Source organism: Scyliorhinus canicula, chromosome 24, assembly GCF_902713615.1.
Source record: "Scyliorhinus canicula chromosome 24, sScyCan1.1, whole genome shotgun sequence".
NCBI lineage: Eukaryota > Metazoa > Chordata > Chondrichthyes > Carcharhiniformes > Scyliorhinidae > Scyliorhinus > Scyliorhinus canicula.
The window spans coordinates 22,498,081-22,505,703 of record NC_052169.1 but is presented as its reverse complement, the minus strand read 5'-3'; positions in this window follow the sequence as shown (position 1 = coordinate 22,505,703).

Below are 7,623 nucleotides of genomic sequence, written 5' to 3'. Positions count from 1 at the left end.
GACACCCACACACAGGGACAGACAGACAGGACACCCACACACAGGTACAGACGGACAGGACACCCAGACACAGGGACAGACGGACAGGACACCCAGACACAGGGACAGACAGACAGGACACCCAGACACAGGGACAGGTAGACAGGACACCCAGACACAGGTACAGACGGACAGGACACCCAGACACAGGGACAGACGGACAGGACACCCAGACACAGGTACAGACGGAGAGGACACCCACACACAGGGTACAGATGGACAGGACACCCACACACAGGGTACAGATGGACAGGACACCCACACACAGGGTACAGACGGACAGGACACCCAGACACAGGGACAGGCGGACAGGACACCCACACACAGGGCACAAACGGACAGAAACCCACACACAGGGACAGACGGACAGGACACCCACACACAGGGACAGACGGACAGGACTCCCACACACAGGGTACAGACGGACAGGACACCCACACACAGGGACAGGCGGACAGGACACCCACACACAGGGCACAAACGGACAGAAACCCACACACAGGGACAGACGGACAGGACACCCACACACAGGGACAGACGGACAAGACACCCAGACACAGGGACAGACGGACAGGACACCCAGACACAGGGACAGACGGACAGGACACCCACACACAGGGACAGACGGACAGGACACCCAGACACAGTGACAGACAGACAAGCCACCCACACACAGGGACAGACGGACAGGACACCCACACACAGGGACAGACGGACAGGACACCCACACACAGGGACAGACGGACAGGACACCCACACACAGGGTACAGACGGACAGGACACCCACACACAGGGTACAGACGGACAGGACACCCAGACACAGGGACAGACGGACAGGACACCCAGACACAGGGACAGACGGACAGGACACCCAGACACAGGGACAGACGGACAGGACACCCAGACACAGGGACAGATGGACAGGACACCCAGACACAGGTACAGACGGACAGGACACCCAGACACAGGGACAGGCGGACAGGACACCCACACACAGGGACAGACGGACAGGACACCCAGACACAGGGACAGACGGACAGGACACCCACACACAGGGACAGACGGACAGGACACCCACACACAGGGACAGACGGACAGGACACCCACACACAGGGACAGACGGACAGGACTCCCAGACACAGGGACAGACGGACAGAACACCCACACACAGGGTACAGACGGACAGGACACCCACACACAGGGTACAGACGGACAGGACACCCAGACATAGGGACAGACGGACAGGACACCCAGACACAGGGACAGACGGACAGGACACCAAGACACAGGGACAGATGGACAGGACACCCAGACACAGGTACAGACGGACAGGACACCCAGACACAGGGACAGACGGACAGGACACCCACACACAGGGACAGACGGACAGGACACCCAGACAGAGGTACAGACGGACAGGACACCCAGACACAGGTACAGACGGACAGGACTCCCACACACAGGGACTGACAGACAGGACACCCACACACAGGGACAGACGGACAGGACACCCAGACACAGGGACAGACGGACAGGACACACAGACACAGGTACAGACGGACAGGACACCCACACACAGGGTACAGACAGACAGGACACCCAGACACAGGGACAGACGGACTGGACACCCAGACACAGGGACAGACGGACAGGACACCCACACACAGGGACAGACGGACAGGACACCCAGACACAGGGACAGACGGACAGGAAACCCACACACAGGGTACAGACGGAGAGGACACCCAGACACAGGTACAGACGGACAGGACACCCAGACACAGGGACAGACGGACAGGACACCCAGACACAGGGACAGACGGACAGGACACCCACACACAGGGACAGACGGACAGGAAACCCACACACAGGGTACAGACGGAGAGGACACCCAGACACAGGTACAGACGGACAGGACACCCAGACACAGGGACAGACGGACAGGACACCCAGACACAGGGACAGACGGACAGGACACCCAGACACAGGGACAGACGGACAGGACACCCACACACAGGGACAGACGGACAGGAAACCCACACACAGGGACAGACAGGACACCCACACACAGGGACAGACGGACTGGACACCCACACACAGGGACAGGCGGACAGGACACCCACACACAGAGACAGACGGACAGGACACCCAGACACAGGGACAGACGGACAGGACACCCACACACAGGGACAGACAGGACACCCACACACAGGGACAGACGGACAGAAACCCACACACAGGGACAGACGGACAGGACACCCACACACAGGTACAGACGGACAGGACACCCAGACACAGGGACAGACGGACAGGACACCCACACACAGGACAGGCAGACAGGACACCCAGACACAGGGACAGACGGACAGGACACCCACACACAGGGACAGGCAGACAGGACACCCAGACACAGGGACAGACGGACAGGACACACCGCCCCTGTGAATTCCGGACCTAGGGTTGGATGAGGAGCACGCCATTACGCCACTGCTGTCTCCTACACCCTCCACCACCGCAGAGACTCTCAACTCAGTTGGTCACTTTAGCGCTGAGGCTTCTGGGACACACACTGGGGCGCAGCACACAGCTGTCCCGATACAGGAGGTGGGGGTAGGAGCAGCCGATGGGCCGGATGGTCAGCGGGCAGCCGAGCCCCGGCAACCAGCTGCCGCCCGACAGGTCGCGGGTTCCTGGAGTTGCCACACCCACCCATAGTCACGGACCCAGGTACTAGAGGAGGGGGTGACGGCCGGCTTGTAGCAGACGCAGGCGGGGGAATCCGCCCGCGTGCAGGACCAGGGAGTGGTGCCAGTCATGCGTGCCACCCAGGCCGAAACCACATGGGTGGCGTTCATGGTGGCGGCAATGGGGGCGACAGTGTTGGACATGGGTCGCAGTGGGCAAGGCCTGGGGCGTTCCATGCAGGCGGCGTCCATAGCCCAGGACAGGGCTGCCCTCTCACGGGCAGCCATGAGCAAGAGCCAGCTGCAGATCGTAGCAGCGCTCAGTCTCAGCAGGCCACGGCTGAGAGAACAGCGCCATTGCCCAGGTGCTGGCCAGCATCGCCCAGACACAGACAGGGATGGCCAACGCCCTGAACTCCATGGCTGCAAACCCGCAGACCCTTGCTGATACCAGGGCGGGCCTCCAGGACTGGCAGGGCCAGGTGACGGGGTGCCCCAGGTGTTGGATTCTGCTGACCCCCCCCCCCCCCCCCCCCCCCCCCCCCCCACAGCGATTCTCCGACCCAGCGCCGAATCGGAGAATTCGGGCCGTGATAGGTCAGGTACAGAGGTGGATGAGCATGGTAATCCACGCCAGCGTAGATGCGCCCATTCCTGGGGCTCAGTCCCATATCCTGGGCAGTGGTGGAATCAGGGATGGAAGGACTTCCCACTCACGAGCAGTGGGTAGCCAATTAAAGGGAGTAAATGGCTGAATAAGTCCAATTCACAATGGACAACAGGGTTTTCCCAGCCTGCCCTGAAGTGGGTGAGTAAATGTGTGTAGCCTCCGACCAGTAGGTGTCAGGCAAGTAGCACATGACACTGTCGCCTGAGGAGAGACCATTGTGGTCAGTTGTGTAAGTATTAGTTCCAGTTTCATGCCATTAGTTTACGACCCATAGTTTATTATGTTGTAATAAAATTAATTAGCCTTGAACTAGATGTTTTTCAGTACACTAACTCAGTAATTGTCTCTGTACAAGAACATAACAAACCCGCTCCCCTCCAATTACCCCCTCCCCAGCTCCCTGTGGCGTAGGGAATAGGCTAGCTGCCTGGAGGCCTTCATTTGAGGCCTTCCCCATCTGCCTATATCCACAGGCCGCCCTTCCAAAGGTGGTGGTCTGATAGCCACATGACAAGTTTTCTAATCTGAAAGGTTTCAGAGAGCTGCGAGGGTGCCTCCAAGATGGAGGTGCCTCCTCTCACTCCCTCTTTCTTTCTCGCTTATCTACGAGGTAGGTTTCTGCTCCTTTTAGGGCGATGGGGCCTCCAATCGGCCCTCCAGCTCTGCAAGCCCACCGGCCGGCCTGAGTTGGATGTCAAGCCCAGTCCCTGACCACTACTCGACCAAATTGGGGGAAAAACATTCCGGGTAACATTTCCCAGACATTGCGGGATCCTGACCTTCCCCTTCCGTTGGACTCCCGACATTGCGTTTTGCAAAATCCCCAAATCATGCCCACCATCTCAAAGACAGCCCCTCCAAACAATGCAGGTCTCACTGGGCATCGCGTTGGATTTCCAATCTCATTGATGCAGTCTTGGGCTGGGGCTTTGGGCCTCATGACTCAGAGTACAACCACCAGATTCACAGTGGACTCACTTAGCGTCATTAATTTCCAATTAAAGAATGAATGACTGGGATGTCATCACTGTGAAGGGACTTAGAACTAATTACCAAGGGCACTAAATGTGTCACGACAGATTAAGGTCCTGTTAATGTTCTGAAATAACATTAGCGTTACTAGGAGATGTTTATGAACTGGAGGTGACTTATTAAGGATGTAATTGTCACATAATAATAGAATAAATGAACAAATTGATCGCGAGAAGGTCTTCCCTTCTGCTCACTTGCTTTGGAGAACCAGACACGCGAGAAATGCGTTTATTCTATGTTTTGGTCGATGTTGACTCAATGGGCCAAATGGCCTCCTTCTGCTCTGTAGGGATTCTATGATTCTATGGTCATTTGTTAACCTAACTGGTCCCTGAACTTGCCGTAATTATTGTAATTCCAGAATTCCCCTCTCCCAGCAAGGATCTGATTGGGTTCCGGAGGAGCACCAGGCTCCAGTGATATTGTGCCAATTGCCCACTCCGTGCACCCCACTGGCGCTGCCCCAGGGTCTCGCTCCTGCCCACAATGGGCTCGGGATTTGGTCGTAACATCGAGGTCCAGAGGTCCACGGGGAAGCACCTCCAGCTCAACCCTCTACAAGGACACGACGTGAGCTGAATCACACTCGGCAGGCACACCACGACCCCAAAAAACCCTCCCGAAAATGGGATAATGGGGAAAGAGGAATTCTGCAGCTGGATTCTCCGATCCCCGAAGCCGAAATCGCGTTCGTTGACGGAGCGGAGGATCCCTGATGATGACGGAATCGGGGGCGGCGCCGCGTTCGCGATGCCCCGCCCCCTGAAAAGCGGCGTACTCGAGTTGTACGCCACACGCTGTATCCACGGTTTCAGGCCTTTCCTGAGGCCCGCTCCGCGATGTTCCGTCCCCGAGCGGCTGAGCTCCCAACAGCGTGGGACACGTGTGGTCTCGCCCGTCGGGAACTCGGTGTGTCGGCTGCGGACTCAGTCCAGCGTCGCCACGGTCGGGGGAGGGTCGATCCGCGAGCAGGGCTGGGGGCACCGTGGGGTAGCGGTCCGGGGCGCGTGAGCCGGCCGAAGGGGGGGGACTATATTTACGGTCTGGGTTCCGGGGTCTGTGTCCGCCATGAAGCACGGTGCGCCAGCTGCAGGCCCCCGCCCTGCGCATGCGCGGCCATGGACGCGGCAATGCTTCGGGCTGTATCGGCAGCTCGAGTTGGGAACTCTACACTGCCTGGTTGCTGGCCCTCCCGCCAGCGTGGAGACAGGGTGCGCGATTCTCCCATATGGGGAGAAATCGTAAGGCTGGCGTCAAATCCGGGCGGGTTTGACGCCAGCCCCCCCCCCCCTTCCCGACCGGGAACCGATTCTGGTCCCCGGTCGGGGCTAGCATCCCGACGCCGTGAACTCCGGCATCGCGGGCTTAACGAATTTCGTTAAACCCGCTTGCCAGAGTTAGCGCCGGCTGACCCGTCATATGACGTCAGCCGCGCATGCGCGGATTGGAAGACTCCAACCCGCGCATACGCGGATGACGTCATCGTGCATTTGCGCGAAACCCGCGCATGCGCGGGCCGGGATGCCCCTCAGCCGCCCCGCGAAGTGATACAGCGGGTCGGCGGAGGGACAAAGAGTGCGCGGGCATCGGACCCGCTGCCCGCGATCGGTGCCCACCGATCGCGGGCCCATGGCACCCTTGGCACGGCCGTGGTACTGCCGTGCCAATCGGTGCCATGGTTTTAAAAATCGACAAAGTTTACGGCCGTTTTTACGAACGGCCAGACCAGGTGTGTTTGCCGTTCGTAAAAACAGCCGTAAAGGGCTGGGAACTCGGCCCATCGGCCAGCTGAGAATCACTGCCGGCCGTAAAAAAACGGCGGCAGCGATTCGTATCGGGAGTCCGGCGTGGGGGGGGGGGAGAATAGCGGGAGGGCGTCGGAACAGCGTGGCCGTAAAATTTTACGAGCCACTCTATTCTCCGCACCGTCGGGAGTGCGGAGAATTCCGCCCATAGTCTCCCAAACGAAGAATCCAGGACCTATCGTCAGTGATTACAGATTGGAGTTGCCGTGTCGACGGTAAGATACAGAGAACTTCAACGCGAATTGCGAAAATCATCAGCATAGTTATCTTCCACTTTTACAAGGCTGGCCCCATCCCACACATAGTTAAAAGGAAATATATCTCTGGATTTATGAGGAACTGCGGCTGTTTATCTTGTTTGAGTGCTGGGAAAGGTGCCAGAACTCGATCTTCCAATGTCAACGCGCCGGCACAGGATCCGGACAATACAGCAGAGTTGCAAAACTTTTAAAATAAAAGTTCTCACCTCACAGAATCGCAGAACTGTTCCAGCACCCAAGTAGGCCATTTGGCCCATCTCCTACCCATCCTCTAAGTTGAACGAGTGCGCACACTACTGAACAAAATTACAGCCATTAGACATGGAAACATAGAAAATAGAAGCAGGAGGAGGCCATTCGGCCCCTTGAGACTGCTCCACCATTCACTATGATCATCAAGTTCAATACCCTGATCCCGCCCTCCCCCCCCATATCCCTCGATCACTTTAGCCCCAAGATTCCTTCTTGAAGTTTCACAACGCTTTGGCCTCAAATACTTTGGTTTAGCTCAGTGGGCTAGACAGCTGGTTTGTGATGCAGAACAAGGCCAGCAGCGCGGGTTCAATTCCCGTACCAGCTGAGAATTCTGAATTCTCCCTCCGTGTACCCGAACAGGTGCCGGAGTGTGGCGACTAGAGGCTTTTCACAGTAACTTCACTGCAGTGTTAATGTAAGCCTACTTGTGACAATAAAAAGATTATTGTTATTACTTTCTGTGGCAGCAAATTCCACAGATTCACCACTCCCTGGGTGAAGAAACTTCTCCTCACCTCAGTCCTAAAAGGTTTACCCCTTATCCTCAAACCGTGACCCCCTAGTTCTGGACTCCTCCACCATCGAGAACATTCTTTCTGAATCTGCCGTGTCTAATCCTGTTAGAATATTATACGTTTCTATCAGATCCCCTATCACTCACTAAACTCCAATGAAAATAATCCTAACCGATTTAGTCCCTCCTCATTTGACAGTCCCACCATCCCAAGAATCCCTCAGACAAGGACACCAAAACTGCCCCCAATGCTCCAGGAGTGGCCTCACCAATGCCCTATACAATTGCAGTAAAACATCTCTATTCCTATACTCAAATCCTCTCGCTATGAAGGCCAACATGCCATTTGCCTCCTTTACTGCCT